The sequence below is a fragment of the Sander vitreus genome, chromosome 17 (assembly GCF_031162955.1).
Source record: "Sander vitreus isolate 19-12246 chromosome 17, sanVit1, whole genome shotgun sequence".
In the NCBI taxonomy this organism is placed as follows: domain Eukaryota; kingdom Metazoa; phylum Chordata; class Actinopteri; order Perciformes; family Percidae; genus Sander; species Sander vitreus.
In genome coordinates, this window is record NC_135871.1 from 25,571,434 (window position 1) to 25,590,637 (window position 19,204).

The 19,204-nt window shown below is 39.8% G+C and overlaps 1 protein-coding gene across 9 annotated transcripts in view; it reads right to left on the reverse strand.

Moving 5' to 3' along the window:
* The window catches only part of b3gnt2b (UDP-GlcNAc:betaGal beta-1,3-N-acetylglucosaminyltransferase 2b), a 32,302-nt gene extending 16,224 nt beyond the window's left edge, over nucleotides 1-16,078 (reverse strand). For 3 of the 9 annotated variants that reach the window (XM_078272457.1, XM_078272451.1, XM_078272454.1), the window contains exon 1: nucleotides 15,893-16,078. The gene's annotated coding sequence lies outside the window, so the exon portion shown is untranslated. Of the gene's footprint in view, nucleotides 1-7,685; nucleotides 8,003-13,745; nucleotides 13,887-14,831; nucleotides 14,883-15,892 lie in introns of those variants that run through there. The other 6 variants (XM_078272459.1, XM_078272452.1, XM_078272460.1 and 3 more) reach the window with 4 other exon arrangements.
* Between the last annotated feature and the right edge of the window lie 3,126 nt (nucleotides 16,079-19,204).

The window sequence follows — 19,204 nt, forward strand, 5'->3', positions numbered from 1 at the left end:
AGGTATCTTTTACAGGTTTTTTGTATTAACCCTTTCTTTAAAAAGCGTTTTAATGTTAGTGTTTGAAAGACCATATAATCCTGCACACTGTCGATCACTTGCAATCACTTCATTCATAGCATACCTACCTCAGCAAAATAAGAAGCGTACGTCCCTATTCAGGCTAGAGCTTCAGCTTATTGCAGATGTAACAGTATTGGTGTATGTCAGCCAGTCCACATCAAAATGCAGTACAGAAACACCAAATAAGGAGTGAGGTAATTTAGAAATAGTCCCACTTAGCACGTATCATGTTCACAGTTCCTTGAAATCAGGAAAGGTTTTATTGCCACAATACAGTTTTTTACGATCGCCATGACACTTTTTTTCAATACTTTAACAACTTTCCTAAGCTCTTAACAAAGTTAGCACAACATCTGTCTGTGTAGGCTATACATTTAATACATTTCTTGTTGCTTTGACACATAATGCATACAGTTAACAAATTTAAAATGCTTGAACTTCTTTTACACACAAGCTCCACCAAGACCAAAACAATGGATCTTTACTGACCAATTTGCAAATGCTTTCACTCTGTATGTCAGAACAGATAACCATGTTCTAAACCTAACATATAGGCTAAAGTCAAAGTGAACAGCTGTTCATATTGTAAATTGAAACACAAATATATTCCCTGCATTTTATATATGCATTTATTGAGAAACAGCCGATTGAAGTTATGCAAATAGATCAATCACATCTGATTCCCTTCTAGGAAACACACTCAGGTGTTAGTATGGTACATATGGTAGTAAATACAGAAAGAGGTCCTATTTGAACAATATACTGTAGATGAACACAGAAAATAAGAAAAATGCCTTCACGAGGGAGAGGAAGAGGAGTACCAGGACAATTCTGTCTCCTTTTTTTCATAAACTGCACATTCTATAAAGCTACTCTGAGATGGGTCATTCATTTTTTGTATTGAATCTCTGCAGCAAAAGAAACAAAATGGTGGCCGGGTTGGTTCAGTGGGTAGAGCAGGCGCACATATACTTGGAGGTTTATGCCTCAACGCAGAGGTCCAGGGTTCAAATCAGACTTGTGACGATTTCCTGCACGTCTTCCCCTCTCTCCCCCCCCCCCCATCTCAACTAGCTGTCCTGTCAAATAAAGGCGGCAACAAATATATAAAAATAATCTTTACAGTAAAAAAAAAAAAAAATATGCATGCATTTACTAAACCCAACAAAACAAAAATGTAGAGAGACTTCAAGAGAAACTGCAGTGCAAAACACAATCTATGGTCAATACAATCACTATTGTCTATTGTATAAGGGCAGACCTGACACATGAAATAATGCAGTTTCTGTAATTCCATCTGATGTTAGTGTTTTGTATGACATTGTGCTACGATTGACTAAATGTTCCTGTTGGGAGAGAACATGTGTTAGTGTTTTGGAAGAATTATTTGATTTTGAGACATGTTTGCATTGTTTTGTTAAACACAGTGTATTGTGTTAGTGAATTATTGTATTTTTAAAATCAGTGTTGGAGTTTAGTTTACAATGTGTGATTTTGAGCATGAAATTAACCGTTTTGCCAATTGTGTGTTGTAGGCGTGTTGGTGCGTTAAGAGTTTAGGAAAGTTGTTAAAAGTATTGAAAATAATTGTCATAGCGATCGTAAAAAACTGTAACACTTGTGTGGAATTTGCCTTGGTGAAAAGGTGCATCCATAAACAAACATATTAAACATTAATATAAAATAAACAAAAAAGAAAAAACAAATATGTATACAAAGTAACTGTTAGGCCAATATATTATCATATTCAAATATCGATATCTGTCTAAAAAAAAAATCCAGCATAGGTCGGGCTGTACTTCAGAAACGACTTAACATGCTGCAATCCTTCTCCAACACCTACATCACTACATGCCACAAAGAATTACCAAGAAATGTCAAAGGGGTGTAGGGTTTCCTGACATCTCAAATCATTTCTGGGTTGTCTTACTGCCGCAGGGACTTTATAACTGCTGCCGATAAACCATCAGGTAAACAGCAACTCTCAACTGGAAATAATATTCAGCATACACAGCCGAGAACACAATTAATGAGGCAACACTGATTAGCACAACCTGCTTTTCTGTTAGCCAAACATAATGGCAGGACTCTGAGTTAGACAAGGGGTTTAGTCGTTGTGAAATGCTGTATGCAAACAGGCTATACAAGAGTGTTCTCTGCACTAAATCAGAACACACACACACACACACACACACACACACACACACACACAGTGTGACAGCAGATGAAGTGTGTGTGTGTGAGGCATTGGCCAGTATAAGATTCTTACGGTATGATATAACCTTCAGCAAAAATATCACAGTTTCATGGTATTGCAATCACAGCTTTAAAATGTATTATTTTCAAATGTCTGGGTAAAAAACTTCTTTTCCCCCTTGAACACGTCTTATTTTTAGGGTGATGGATTTCAAAACTGCACTGTCTGCCCCTGACTCATAAAAAACAGCTCATACCACAGGAATGGTATGATGGGAAATTGTAGTGGTGTTGACTGTGACTTTTTCAAACCGTGGTATACCTTGAAACCGGTAACCGGCCCATGTCTAATGTGTTTGTGTGTGTAATAGCAGATAAAGAGGCAGCACAGCAGACAAGTGTCCACTGACGACACATCAGGTCTCTGGACAAAGTTCAACTCTAAACTGGCAGAGGGGAATCAATCAACCAGAGAAGAACACAAGAAGCAGGGACAAACGATACTAAAGACTGTCTCTTTCAGCCATGTTTTAATTGATCTACTTCTGTCATGTTCCACTTTCAATACAACGTTCTCCATGTGAGATAGAAAGGAAGCCACCCATGCATGCTAGGCCTGCACGATATTGGAAAAAACTGACTTTGCGATATTTTTTTCCCCTGCAATATGAATAAAAGACTAATTTTTACAAGATGACATAAATAGCTCTATTTGGAAATAATAAATCATTCTTGACTACTGTGGTGATTTTATAGGGGAGTGCATCTACATAGAAAATTAAAGTGAACCATTCTTTGTTGAACTTTAAAGCTTTACAAACACCAAAGCAAGTAAGCACTGTGACTACTCTTCTGAAGTGATTTGAAAGGGAAATTAGGTAGAAATACACTGGTTGACTGACATGACACCATTTTAGCCTATTCATAGAATACTATCAATCCAGGCTAAAGTGTAGGATATTAAAAATGCATGCATGTTGCTTCCTCTAAATTTTAGGTTGTGGTCGACTAGCGGGGCCTGCTCGTTTGTTTGATAAATTGATCAACATTGGTTGCGATTGGTGGTTCGCTGTGCATGCAGACCTGCATGTCACGCGCACTAGCAACAAACTGTGTATCCAAGAACAGTTAAATCAGTGTAAATGACTTCATATCAGACACAGACTTCTGTTGTAGATTAGGGTTACGTTTCCAGCGTCGTGGCTCCGAACTGTAAAATTAGTTGGGACAGACGCCTTGTTTCTTTAGGCTAACTATATTAGCTTTAGCCTGGCTTGTAGCAGCTTTCTGCAGTGAAAAATGGCTGGGAGATGTTGTGATTACGTTGCATTAATCAGGTGATTTAGTTCGTATTTGCAGCGAACACAAAACACTGACTACTGTAGCTTCACTACCCATCGAAACGCATGCGCATCACTGTGTCAGCGGCAGCTGCCGCCTAAGGTACTTTTCTACACACGGAGAGCCTCACTTCCCATAACAATAAACCCTGTCGGACTAACGTTACGTCATATACTCACGCTGCCCACATGGCTACCTGTTTTAAAAGGGGAAGGGTCGGCCGGTAACAATCATGTAAAAAGGAGAACGGTGAAAGTTTACTTTTCTATCAAGCAGCAAAAAAGTTTTAGCGTCAACATCGCAACATCCTGCAATGTGACTACTGCGCATGAAACTAAATATCGTACAGCCCTAATGCATGCCATGCTAAAAATGCCTCTACATGAAAACACTGCCAGCGTTAATGTGTCCTACAAATGGCCTATGTATACAGAGGAATCTGTAGTTACACAAACAAAGCAGAATCATTATTCATACGTTCAATCAAAGAGGATTATTGCATGCCAATCAGGAATAAATAATGTTTTACGTTTTACTACGGTGGTTCACCAAGACGTTTGTTTTGAAGAGTACGTTACATATGGACGTCAGGGCAGTAGTTGCCGGCTTGGCAACCAGGCATCAGCTTTTGGTTGCCGAAATTGACATTACGGTTGCCATGTTTTAAACGGCCTATATTTGGAGCAATTCATTTCTTATGTAACTATACCACACATTTGAATTATGAAACAATTAGATAATAGCGTGCAACGGATCACAAGACTCACGGATCGGCTCAGTTCTCGGATCGGCACAAAAAAAGGGGGGAATGACTATTAAAAAAGTAATAACAATAATTACTTCTTTCCCCAGTAAATTGCTGTTAAAAAAACCAAAAAAAAAAAAAAAACGATGAGAAAAGGGTATTTTACAATAAACTTTGAATGCACCACGAGGTTTATCAGTTTTAAGTAGGGCTGTCAATCGATTAAAAAAATGTAAATCTAATTAATTACATACTCTGTGATTAATTAATCAAAATTATTCGCATACATAATTAACGGTGCCTGAACTTTTTTTTTAAGAAAGTTTAAAAAGGGTACTAAACAACAGTCGGCAACATTAAAGAACGACTTGTTTATTAACTTATTTCACTAGTAAATTGCTGTTGAACGACAAAAACAACCACCAAATGGGAAAAGGACATTTAACAATAACTTCGAATACACCACGAGGCTGTAGTTTACTCGTTTCATTGAACGCACCATCTGTGTTGTTTCTCTGACGACAGCTGCAGATTGTTACATCCCGGTGTTGGAATCCTCTACAGTAAAACACAGTCAAACTTTACACCGTTTAGCATTAACTGTCAGCATTTTAACCGTTTTTAATCCAGCTACTAGCTAGCGGAAGGCTAACGTTAACTGCTGTCGAGTATGGTGTTAAATAGCGTCACGTGCAGCGGCGTTTGTGTTGCCTGTAACGTCTGTTTCAGAGCATCAGAGAGAAGCGCAGACATATCGGTGACACCAGATTTCGGTAGCCAACCCTATTCAGGAAGAAGATTTTTACAAGTAAATGTTCTAATCAATGATCCAGGAAGCACATTCTCGCTCCCTCCTTCATTTTACAGTCGAATGGTTGCTAGAACGGCTCCGGGTCAAACTTCAATATGGAATGGATTAATCTGCATTATTTTTTTTAAACGCATTATTTTTCCTCAGATTAATTATTCGAAATTAACGCATTATTTTGACAGCCCTAGTTTTAAGTAAACGCAACGTTTAGTCCCATCTGTGTCGTTTTTCCGACAACAGCAGTGACCATAGTGCTAGCTTGTGTCTTTTTTGTTTTGTTTTAGCGGCAGACGGAATCCTCTACAGTGAAATCCAGTCACAGTTTACACCGTTTAGCTGTCAGCAATTTAACCGTGTTTAATCCTGTTACTACTGTAGCTAACGGTAGGCTAACGTTACCTGCTGCCAAGTGTACCGTGTTATTAGTGTTAGTAGCGTGACATGCAGCGATGTTTCTGTTGCCTTTAACGACTGTTTTGGATCATCAGAGAGCAGCGCAGACATTTAGGTGGCACCGTAATGAGGCACTGAAATCCGCATTGATATTCCGTCCGGTAGATACCGGGCACCGGTGCCATATTAGCACCAGATTTTAACATGCGCCGTTTACGTGGACAGAAAATTGCGTTGCCTACACGCATGTGGAAACAGCCGAAATGTTGCGTTTGCGCACTGTTTAAACTTTACGGAGACAACCAAATAAAATATTAACTTCTTTTGAAATAAGAATATTTTCCAGTTTTGTCATTTTTTTATTTGTTTTAATTTAAAAATCACAAATAATTAACAGGTGGTTGCCAAAGGGGGCAACCAGAGGCCGCAAAATGGTTGCCAATGGCAACCGTTACTTTCGAGCCCTGGACGTCAGACATTTTTCTCCGTTTTAACTTTTTATTGCTGCATGTTTTATTTCATGTATTTATACATTATGTAAAACACTTTGGTTTGCCTTTCTGCATGATTCATGCTATATAAATAACTTCTTTGTTTCCACACACATTGGATCTTGCACCTGTTTATATTATAACTACCAAAGAGATATTTATGTGCTATACTTAACCCAGGTCTGAAGAATACAAGAGGACGTTACCGCATCAGGGAATGTGGGCCTAATAGCGACATGGTGCGAAGAGAGAGCTCCATAAATAGCCTGGAGGACTGAAACCGAGAGATGGGCCTTCCTGGAGCTGGAGTCTACCCACCAAATATCGACAGTCAACACCAGTATTACGGGTGCTAAAGGTCCTACTTCAGCTATTACAGCTAGTCACAGACACGTGGACTTGACTGATGATTTCTTTGGCTTTTAAAACTGGTTATTGTTTAATTTTTTTTTTTTGTCAGACGCACACAACAGGTTCTGAATGAACATTTAATGTAATGTAATCCTGTTTGCAAAATAGCTACAGTATCTTTTAAACATTCAGTTGCTTTGATAGATGGAGGTCAGAGGCCTGTACTACCAAGCAAGATCAACATGCCCTGGATTTATGTTACCCGGCTTCACCTTACCCAACAACCGCGGTCCTGCATAAGCTGTGTCACGACGGTGGTTAACAACTAGTTCAGTCAACCCAGGGTTTCCCCAATCCAGCGATGCGCACGTTCACATAAAAGAGCCGGGGTTTGCACAGCATGACCAATCGCAAACATCTGCCAGAGCCGCATATTTTACATATGAAGAGCAAACTATAATTCTACATAAATATGAAGAACACAGACAGGGTTTTACAGGCAAAACGCAATACAGTCGCTGCTTCCTAAACAGGAAGGAAAGCTGGCAAAAAGCCAACGCTGTAAATGCGTAAATCACAACGCTATCAATATCCCTTCCCCATCAGCCAGGTAGTGGTAAGCAATTGTGAGAGCAAACTAATCTAAAAACATAATTCAAACCAGTGTGCGTATTGGCAACACATGACTCAAGAAGCTGACAAATAGCCTATATGTAATTCCCTCCGCTGAAAATATATACATCTTTCATAAAAATACCCATCAGGGAATGTTAATGGGTCTCTCTCTCTCTCTCTCTCGCCGTTATCAATCGAGTATTGATTGGTCAGTAGGCGGTGCTTTTACACCGGTTGATCTCTAATCTCCAACATAACCTGCTCCCGAGGTTAGGTGTTCAGAATAAGTTACCATGGCGATTTAACCCGGTAACAAGGAGTGAGTGAGGTAATTTAGAAATAGTCACACTTGGCACGCATCATGTTCACAGTTCTTTGAAATCAGAAAAGGTTTTATTACCACAATAACACAGTGCATCCATAAACAAACATATTAAACATTAAAGTGCCCATATTATGAAAAAAAACACTTTCTGGGATTTGGGGTGTTCACCTTGTGTCTCTGGTGCTTCCACACGCATACAAACTTTGAAAAAAGGAGCTGGCTAACTGCAACCGTTAGCTTGTAGCGTTAGCATGCTAACGCTAATGCTAACGCTAGCATGCTACCTCGTTCTCAATAGCAAAGCACTGCTACAACACACACAAGTTCACCATAATCTACAAAAGAACTACTTACATGTGCGCCCTCATTTAGAAGTCTCCCAGCTAATCCTGCCTTGTAACTGACCGAAGTTGTAGAAACAGCCTCTCTTTTACTGTCTATGGAGCTAGCTAGCTGACATGATCTACATCTGAGCTACTGCACATGTGCGAGTGCAATCAAAGATAGTACAGAAGAAGAAAAGAGGTCTCACTCTGTAGCTAAAACAGAGACCAGGTGAAAAGAGGATCTGCAGCAGTGAGAGAGAGCTGTGCAGTACAACAAAAACATGGTGTTTTTTGAAAATTAAACCATGTAAACCTATTCTGGTACAACCTTAAAATACAATTATGAACCTGAAAATGAGCATAATATGGGCGCTTTAATATAAAATAATGACTACAGAAAAAAAATCTGTAGTCAAAGTAACTGTTGAAAAGAAGAAAAAAAAAAAAAAACTCCAAAAGGCCCATATATGGAAATGATATTCAGCATACACAGCTGAGAAGACAATTAATGAGGCAACACTGATTAGCACAACCTGCTTTTCTGTTAGCCAAACATAATGGCAGGACTCTGAGTTAGACAAGGGGTTTAGTCGTTGTGAAATGCTGTATGCAAACAGGCTATAAAAAGTATACAAGCGTGTTCTCTGCACTAATCAGTTAATATCTCGCCGTTTGGACGGTTGTGGACATGCATGCACGCACGCACGCACGCACGCACGCACGCACACAAGCAGCTAAAGGTCACCTCTCTCTTCGGTGTGACCCGTTCACTTACACTCAAGGTTATCTAAACTTAAGGTGTTTGTTTGTGTGTCCGGAGTGACAAACACTTCTGCTGTCTATGCCGATGCTCAGTTAATGCATTATATAAAACATGTACACAGAACATGCCGAGTTTAATCCTGACACATGACTCAACAGTGTGACCTGATGAGCAAAGACATTGTGTACATATCTCAGGCTGCAAAATCATGTACTAATATATACAGTCATGATTATACTTTCTCCAAGATAAATAACTGTAGGAGTAGTGTTATACCCTACATCAAATAGTCAGGATTAAGATTAATGGCATTATGCAATGCATGTCCCAATGCAGCTGTTTAGAATAATCTACAGCGCTCAGTGTCATCAGGTACCAAATTATTAGGAACCATTTTCCAAACTTGTTAGCAAACACTTTCCCCACTTACACATTCAGCAAATATTATAAATTTTTCTATCTTCACACTGGTCTCCACCAGCTCCTGTGAAAAATATTTGGCTATTTAGCTTCTAAATGCTCCATTATGTTCATCAGCTACACACCAACTGTCTGTCTGTCATCTAGGGCTGGGAGTTTTTTTTTCCCTCTTTTTTTCTTGAAATCAGAAGCTTGATTTGGCTGGAGATTGGGTTGATGAGAGTGGTGAGAATGAACCAGTTTTTAACTGCCATTTGTTTTACATAAAGCACTTTGAATTGACTTGTTGCTGAAATGTGCTATACAAATAAAGCTGCCTTGCCTTTTTTTCTTCTTCAAAATATAAAAAAAAACAGACACTTTGATAAATGGCACAATTGTGGTCGAAAAATGCAATCCAATATTTTATCATAAAGAACTCAAAATTCTTTTGATGAAGTATCCATTCTTACGGTTTGCTTTTTTTGGGATGATAAAGCAACTACGAAGAGTTAAAAAGAAAGGCTTCTGGCTTTACTCTTGTTCCACTGCCCTGATTTTTTGCAATTTTATAGAATTAAATGGACTGACAAAAAGCCTCACTACAGATATGGGGGATGTGGTTGTTAAGCCTTTCATTGGGAAATTGCAACTAATGACAGCAGTTATTACAGGAAGGCAAATAAATCACCAGAGAAATACAGTCTCCATCCATTACTGAGTACATCTTGGAAAAAAAAAAAAAAAAACAGGACCACAAGAGTGAGTGTCAGTATACTGTATGAAACAACACACAGGCAGTGGCTTTGTTTACAGTAATGAAACTAACGCAGTTGCATAAAATACATTTGAAACATCAGAGTGAGGAAATATGAAACATCTCAAACTTTGCGAGCTATCGTTTTAAATCCACCCTTCTTTGGTTTCCTGATAATCTAAATATGTCTATTTTAGGTCATTGAGTAAGCGCCGACTCTGCCTCACCCGGTGCACTTCCTATCTTCTTACATGACACAATTATACGACACATGAGCACATTTCAAAACAGGATACTGAAGTGTCTACAGTATATGGGGAAGCAATCACATTGTGTTTGTGCAACTGTGCTTAATCTTAACTAATACAATCTAAATGAAGAGCCTTTTAGGAACAAGTTAAGGAAGTCCAATTGGCTCCCTTTACAACATCATATCTAGCATTACGTCTGGATTATAAACTACCAACGGCTAAATAAGCATGTCACACACCCTCAGGGCCTGTGATACGAAGAGGGCATGGGGGGAGAGAGAGAGAGAGAGAGAGAGAGAGGTTACAGGAAACGGATGTGTCCAACTTTCTGGCATAAGCAATAAGAACTTATATTTTTAGTTTAACTTTGGTTTCTACTAAAGTTGGTTGCATCCTCGTTTGTGGGCATCATGGCAACTGCTCACATGTCGCTTAGCCTAACTCCTAACAGTCATATCCTGTTGCACGAGCACTGAGGGTTGCATCATTAACCCATCTCATTGTCATTGCCAACGGTTAACAGAAAGGAGGGACAAAATTACCAGCCTACTTTGCCACACCAAACTAGTGCCTGTACTTTTAGCTTGTATAGCTGGCTTCTATAGATAATTGGGGGTGTGAGGGGTTGGATGGAGGAACAGGGGGTGGGACTCTGTAATAGGGGATCTGTTTGGGGATATTCTTTATGAAAATGAAAAACAGCAACTGTATAACTGCATATTGATTGTAAATTGACCATTGCGTTAAATAAATAAATAAATATATAAAAAATAAAATAAAGATTGCTCTGCTGAGCTGGCTTTGTGTTCTTATATTTGTGTCATACTGTGTTTAGCACTTCTACAGTCTAATTGCCTTCATCAGATGTTCCTACTCCCAAAGCTGATCCAGGTATATTAAGTGAACGAAAAGTGACTGGAAAGTGACTGAACGTCAGAGTCAGACTGAGGAATTCCTCTGGTGGCCAAATTGTTGAATGCTCTTCAGGCATTTGATAGTGTTTAGGGGACAATGACTGTGTAACACGCAAGAAGCAAATGGCGTTTTTCCATTACATGGTACCTGCTCGACTCGCCTCGACACACTGTGCGTCCGTTTTCCATTGCAGATTTTACTACCGCCTCAGCGTGGCTGGTCGTTATATGCCGGCTCGACGCAAACACCAGCGCACAAGTATAAACATCAGGCCACTTGAGCTTGTTTTACAGTTCTGTGGAGGCTCCACGCAGAGCTTTCGGCGTATACTATGTAAGTGGCCTGATGTTTATACTTGTGCGCTAGTGTGTGCGTCGAGCCGGCCATGTGTGTGTACGTAGGCTACGGCGAAAGCTCTGCCTGGAGCCTCCGCAGAACTGTAAAACAAGCGGCGCCGCAGGAAACTGCCGTGACCTAACGCGACACACAGAACGTGGAAAGTGTGTTGTTGTTGCCACAGCCAGAAGACACATTTAGTTTCAAATGAAGCTGGAGGTAGCAAAAAAAAAAGAAAAAACACAGCTGGCTAAACTATTTAAAAATAGCGGGTTTGTTCAGGACACCTCCGTCTGTCGCTTTCACAAAAAAAGTACCTGTTAGCAGGTACCAGGTACTTTCTTTCGTAATGGAAAACCAAAAGAGGAGAGTAGAGTCGAGGCGAGTCGAGCAGGTACCATGTAATGGAAAAGCGCCAAAAGATTGCTGCAACACAGACAAGGCAGAGTCTGTGGGTTAAAGACATCCACCCACAGACAGTGTTGTAAAGCTAAGCTAAATGTAAAGCAGAGAGTCACATCATAGTGTGTTTGAGTACAGAGCCAACAAAACAAATGTGTGTCACTGTCCTACCGTCTAAATGCATTTACTTAGAATTAATTTAAACTTTAGTTTGCTCAGTGTGCTGAATCCATGCAAGGTACCACTTACATGAAGGCCATTATAGGCAATACTGACGTCAGTTCATATCTTCCCCTTAATGCCTATAAAGCATTTAAACCCAATGATGTATTTGCCATTGTCAGGAGCTACTGCTGTCGGAACATTTACTGTAACATTATGGATTAGTTGTGTTCATGCAGCAGCATATCCCTGTAAGCTGGTTTTAATGGACCTTGGAAAACAGCGGCAGCCAAGCTCTCTAGTAGCAGCAGCAGCTGCTTCCGACTTTGTAAAACAGCCTACACATTTGGGTTTAGACTTGTTATAGGCATTATTGGTGATAAAGAAAAAGAACCAAAACCAGGCCTTTCAACCCTGGCTCTATTTTGAGGGTTAAATGAAATCTGGATGGACAAGTGATCAAAAGAGCTTCAATTCTGGTTTGAATTTTATTTTGCTTCTGTGGTTTAACTAGTGTCTCATCAGAGAATAAGCCTCCTATCCGAGTGACAAAGTAGGTCTGGAGATCAAAATGGCCAAAGTGACATCTATCAAGAGTAGTCATTCCTGACTTCTGTACTCTCCTTGAGTAAAAACTTTAGCCAGACGAGAAGTTAATGGGTGGACTACAAAGAGGAGTGTGGTTGGAATTATGAATAAGCCTAATTCACATCATGGCGACAAGCACAGAAAACGGGTAAATAGTGCATCCTGAAATATTGCTATTGCAGATCTCTGTCAACTATATCTGCTGCAAGGTGTACAAAATACTGTATATTTTCTTACTATGCTGCAAACAAAGGTTTTTTGAACAGCTCATTTTATAATTATCAAGTTTCATCAAGCCTTTTGTCTGGTGAGCCTGAAGCCGCTGCTAACAAAAATGCAGAAGACTGCTGGTTGTGTTAAGATAGAACTTTATTTATCCTGGGGGAAAATGTTTTGTCCCCCCCTGGTTAGCGGCTAGCTAGTGTCGTAGGGAAATCGCTGGGAAAAGCTAGTAGTACTTCTGCTTTGGTCGCTCACTAATGTTAGCTGAAACTGAGTATTTATCCCAACGCAGGACATGAAAGTGCCTTTAAAGATGAACCAAAACCAAGAGGAACACTAGAGCTGGTTGATTTACTGAGTGTTTACATAGACCAATGCTATGACTGTATATAGCCAGCTAGTGAGCAGCGTTAGCAAGGGGATGTTCATTACTTTATTTAGCCGTTCCATCTGCCCAACTGTAGACATGTTTCTGTTGGTATCATAATCATACAGACAGTGCCCATTTTGTCTATAAGGAGCTCAGGCTAACAGGCAGGTAAACACATTCACTCTGTAAACTGGTTGGAGCATGGACTGTATACAATTTGGATATAGTCTCAGTGATGTCATCCATAGGTTTCTGAAGAGCCAAAAATGAATACACCTAGTTCACTTTTTTTTCTGCCAAGAGTCACTCAAAGCGAAACATTTTTTAAAAAAGGTGAGTTTACAGTAGTTTCATGAAGGGAGAACTTGGTCATAGAGACCAATACAGGTTTTTTTTGTACCAGGCATGTTAATATTGCTGTAAAGTTGTGCATTTTAACATGGGGATCAATGGGGATTTACTCCCTTTTGGAGCCAACCTCAAGTGGATACTCAAAACTGCAGTTTTTTGGAGCTTCCCTATTGGCTTCATTTAAAGCCCGAGACACACCGAGCTGATAATCAGCTGTCGGACAGTTTGGTGAGGTCAGTGACTCGAGTCTGTTCAGTGTGTTCCGTGTCGTCGGCCTTCATTTTGGCCGATTTGACATGTTGAATCGGAAGGTGGGCACTGCCGGCAGTCAGACTCAAATGATCAGTGTGTCTGGGCCTTTACAGCACAGGAAGTCGCGGCTTGAGTCTGAGGTGTCAAACTAGTACTATTTGAGATTGTGCGACAGTCTCGAATAAACAGGACAGAGCACATTTCTGTGCGAACACGAATGACAACATGGTTATAGTACAGACTCGATGGGATGTTACCATAATAAGCAGCACCTCTGGGTAGCTCCAGATCTCCCATTTGGGATGTGCTGAATTACTGACCTTGAAATGAGAGGCTGGCTGGTGAAGGGGCAGATCTTTAAATCAGCTGCAGCCTTCAAGTGCAATTCAGTACTTCATTCAACACTTGAGAAAGCCAAATTCTTCAACTAGGCCCAGTCTGCAACTGAAGCAGCCTGTTTTCTGCAATTAAATAAAGTCAAGGGCACATCCATCAAATAAATAGTCAACCCGCCTTTGACATTTGTGTTCTTGAACACATTAGGAAGAAACTCTGTGCCTTATGTAGATCACTGTTAACACTTATCCCCGCCCCAAGAAGCAGCCATTAACAGGAATTTGTGGATTAGTAACGAGGAGGGGTTCAGTAGACGGTGTGGATTAGGTAAAATTAATAGGTGAGAGTGGGTGGAGAAAATGTCCTGTACGTAAAAAGGTCACAGGTTTGATTTAATCAACAGGTGAATGTACATCCTGTGACGGTCAAAGTGTCCTTGAGCAGAAAACTGGAGCTGGTGCCTGCTCACTGAGCTGGAGGAGGACATCAGTAAATGTCTAAAAGTAAGGATTCTAGGTAGAGCATGCGCCCATGTACAGAGGCTCAGTCCTCAAAGCATCTCTCTCTCTCTGCAAAATAAAATAATCTTGAAAAAAGTAAGGATTCTACAGATGGTGTGGAGAAATGAATGCCTATCATTCAGAATGTTGGTTGTGTCTGAATGGCAACATGGTTTTGAGATAATCAAGGAGACTCCATTATGCCATTTGGCAAACTAACCTCTTCTGTATTTAAAATAATCTGCAATCCCAGCACCTCTTTCTCTACCATAGCAACTGCATAACCTGGTGCAACAAACAAGATAATATACATCTACACATTCATATGGTTTGGGATGGTAAAATTGACCCTTACTACCAAGCCAATCATTTTGTTCCAAAAGGTTGTATTTTCAATATAAAAGTCGTATGAAAGTCAAGACCATAATCAATCCGAAAAGGGGTTTGCACAAGTGAAAAACAGATGGTTGCCTGAAATTTACACTTTTGTTGGCATTTGCTTAATGATAATGTATATATATCAATATAATAACTGTCTGGTCACAATTTAGCAGCAAGACAGAAACTTACCCTCGGCTGGATGGAGGCTACTCATCCAAAGTGTGGTTTGGACTTTTCTGTCTAAACAACACACACACACGAAAATGTTGCTCATGTAATGAAAAACGTTTATCATGGAGAGCACATATGGCATCAGAGACTGAGAGGGGAGCGTATAGGCGGAGGAAATATGAGTCGACTATAGGTCTGGAGTAGTAGCTTAATTCTCCAGATTAGAAATGTAGGTTAGGCTACCTGAAACCAATCAATGGGCAGAAAAAAAAGCACCATTCAGAAAACATTCTCTCAGTTATCTCCTTCAAATATTGGATTAACGTTTGCCTGCTTTCCTGCCTCCAAGATATAATGTTATTGTTTGTGTAGGAGGTTTAAGGGTCACTTAGCACTTTGTGTGGTACACTTTACGAATGTTACCCTGCCCAAGACAGCAACTAGCCTAATGATTTTTTTAAACCATAAATTAATCTATTTTTTAGTCTCAATCAATATGTGGAAAATGGAACAACTTACAAAAGCCTATGGTGACAAACTATTATTGGGCTACATTGTAATTTTTATGATACAAAAACAGAGAAAAGCCGCAGATACTCAGACTTGAGAAGCTGGAAGCAGTGCCTGTTATTTTAGATTGATAAATGCCTTAATCAATCATCAGAATTGTTGATTCAATTTATATCGACCAATTAATCAATTTTCACTAACGTTAGTCCTTACAGCACTAGACCTCGCCTATAATTAGCGTAGCCTAATGCTGTAACTTCAATGCTGACGTACTGCTTTTATATCGCTGTAGCATATCGTGTTCCTCACGTTTCATGTATTCGTTACTTGACCAAAGAAAAGAGTTAGGCATCTTCCTAATTAAAGTAGGCTACACACACATGCACCTTATAACCACATTAACGGTTAAATGTATTCCTAAGTCACACTTTGATGCAATAAGTCAGCTAAGGTAAACTCAGTTAGCTTAACGTTACTTCTGTGAGCGGCTAGATTGTCGCCAGTGATATGAACGCAGTTTCTCCTTTAAAGTCCTGACAGAAAACTCCTCCGGGGCTTGGTTAACTCACTTGTTTTCAGCCGTCCTTCGTCACCAAAACAATGGCGGACCAGTTGAATAAATCCATGCGACTGTCTTTTCGGCGGCTAAAAAAAAACGTATTTTCCTTTTTACCGTGTGTTGTTGCTGCTGTTTTCACTCCGCCGACAACTGAAGACTCGGGACTGTCTTCTCTTTCTTTGAACGCTCTCAATGTTAATGATGACGCTGCGCTCTTTGTTCTGGGCGGAGCGAGGCTCTCTCTCTCTCTCTCTCTCTCTCTCTCTACACTCACACACACACACACACACACACACACACACACACACACACACACACACACACACGGTTAAGGAGGCTCCATTTTACATAGGCTATCTAGATTACTAAGATTGGAATATTTCCTTAATAACTGTACTTTACATCATCAGTTTCTTTTTATAACTGACTGACTGTAATGGTCTCTGATTAACTGACTGACACGTTATTGGGATGTGTAGGCCTACTATTGGAGTATATTTATTATTCATGTGTTCCTCACTTTAATATTGCACCTGGTAAAGCTGGAGCTAATTTAATTACTTTATATAGCTTACTGCAGTATATAAAGTAATACAATTAACTTTATACTGCAATATAAAGAAGTCAAAAATGCAAATACTCAATTAAGGAACAAGTAGGCTTCCTTAAAATTGTACTATAAGTGCAGTACTTTAAATACTTGCTTACTTTCCACTACTTTCCAATGAGGCACAATTGAAACCCAATTTATGATGCTTTCAAATGTGTCGTGTTTGCTGCGTTGATGAGAATACTTAGGCCTATAAATTCACATTTTCTGTCTAATAGTCTGTCTAAAACTCACAGGCTCATATCAACATTGAACACTTTACTTGCTGTAATAATTTCTCATGTTCATAGTAGCCATCAAAAGATCCCTTCCTGACATGCTTCCAAGGGAAGAGATGGGGGACCAAAGTTCTTGGTCTGTGCAAACATGTCTTGCTCAGTTTATCTGAAGTTAATATGAGGCTTTATTAGGCTTTTTATAAAGCATAGGCAACTTTTGTTACCTTAAGACACAGCCAGGCTGCAGTCTGGTCTTAATGCTAATGCAACTGACTGCTGGGTCCAGCTGAATACATATATGCCAGTGGTATCAGTCTTTTTTTCCAACTCTAGGCAAAGATCCGTGTATACTTCTCAAAATGTCAAACTAATTTCTTTATTAATACAGAAGTGCCTGAAAACCAAACAATGCCTTGTTTCAGGTACCCGAAATAAACCAAAATGTAATTTGAACGTCACTAAGATCAGTATTGTAGGGTGTGTATGGATAACATTGTGGTTTTTGTGCATGTGGTACAGTGTATGAGAATCAAGGGTAAAGTTGCCATATCACCAGGTAGGGTGCCTGTCTGAGTGAGTAAGTATCAGAGCCCAAATTTATAATCTTGGAGCACCAGGCCCTGGTGCCACCAGACGGCATTGATAACTGCCCATCACATAATCAACCAATTGACCAGACAGACACTGTTGACTAATAGCAGGGTCTTCACAGTAGCAGTAGCAACTTTTAAGATCCATTTGGCTGAAGACACTGGCCACAACGTTTTTTTTTTTGGGAAACATCCTTTATAGGAATGATTTAACATTGTGGAGAATACACCTAGCACACTTTATCCGCCAAGAGTTAGATGACAAGATTGATACCTCACTCATACAAGGCTAGATATTACTATCCCTCCACTCATCTATTTTATTATAACAGTGATCAGGCTGACAAGTCGTTTGTCTCTGTCTGTCAGACTGTTGTCAGTCTGTAAACATAGACCAGTTACACTTGTTACAGTTCAGTGGGAGGGATACAGATACAATGAAGAGATACTACAGAGAATTATTGAGACAGAGCAGGTGTTTGCTCTTTAGTATTATTCATTTACTAGTTAGACAAAGAGGTCTTGTTTAGCTCATTTAATTGATGAACTGAGAATTGCTTCATATGTTGTCATCCAGATCACACTTTTGCTCCATCCCCATAACGTAATATGCCAATTCTTTGTCTCTGTCTTTTTTCTTTTTTTCTTGTTTCACTTCATGTTTCCTGAAGAGTCCAAACAAGAGGCCCCCAGATGGCAGTTTGTCAGAGCTCTGTGTGTGTGTGTGTGTGTGTGTGTGTGTGTGTGTGTGTGTGTGATGGGTGTGGGCTCTCCAAACAGCAGGCAGGCAGTCCCCAGGCTGTCCTCTAATGACCTAGGCCAAGACAAAAGGGGGTCTGCTGTGTAAAAGACTGGAGGTTCTACATCCCTCTGTGTAACAGACCCACAGCTGGTCACCCCATGGAAACAATGGACACCAAGCCTAAGCTCATACATAATAATAATAATCCTGAGGTTCACATATGATTATGCTGTACATGCACACACTCAGGAACTCTGACTGAAAGTTATGTTGTCAGTGTTGTCTCTTTCTTCGCTCTCCCCAAACTGCTCAACGAAGCACAGGAGACCATGATCAGATTCATGTCCAATAATGACTGAAACTCCAGGTGTGTTCTCTTGATGGTACAGATATGACTTAAAGATTTCCCCAAAACAACAGGCAGAGTTACACAATCTATATGGAAGGGAAGAAACAAACAAAGTAGTCACATGGCATAGTTGCAGGCAAAATATTTTCATAAAGTCAGGTGAATGGTTGGTCAAGAATGCCATGTTTTTTTCTTTACTGTAACATCTTTCAACTGATCCTTAATGGATTTCAGTTCTTGTTTTAAGGAGCAGGTGAGTTTTCAAGAATTATATAGAGTTACTGGAAATTAAGTAGTGCTGGTGAGCCAAAATGGAAACTGCAGTCTTTTTCCATTTTGCTCTTCCGGACATGTCCTCATTAATCCTCTAGCTGCTATAAGTACATTTACAGCAGCCATTTGCAGAAAGTGTGTTTAACAGTGATGTCAAGATCACAACATGAACATGCTAAATATTTTTTTTACTGCAGGGATAAAGATAAAGATATTCTATATTTTTCTTATTGTCAACAAATCCCAGGAAAAGACAGAAACCAACAATTAATTGACTCTTATATTGTCTGTGTAGCAAAAGTCTGATAAAGAATAACCTAGTCCCCTGTGCCATAGAGCTCCTTTGTTGTCCGAAAACTATTAAAAACACATCAATGACCCACACTGTTACACTCAGTGACATGTTCCTTCATTACCATGAACGCACACACAGTAGTTTATTTGACTCAATACCACAGCACCACACACCATCTGGCTGATTTAAATAGGCACTAGTGCACCAAATTTCTATTAATCAACAGCTGAAAATAGTCCCTAAAG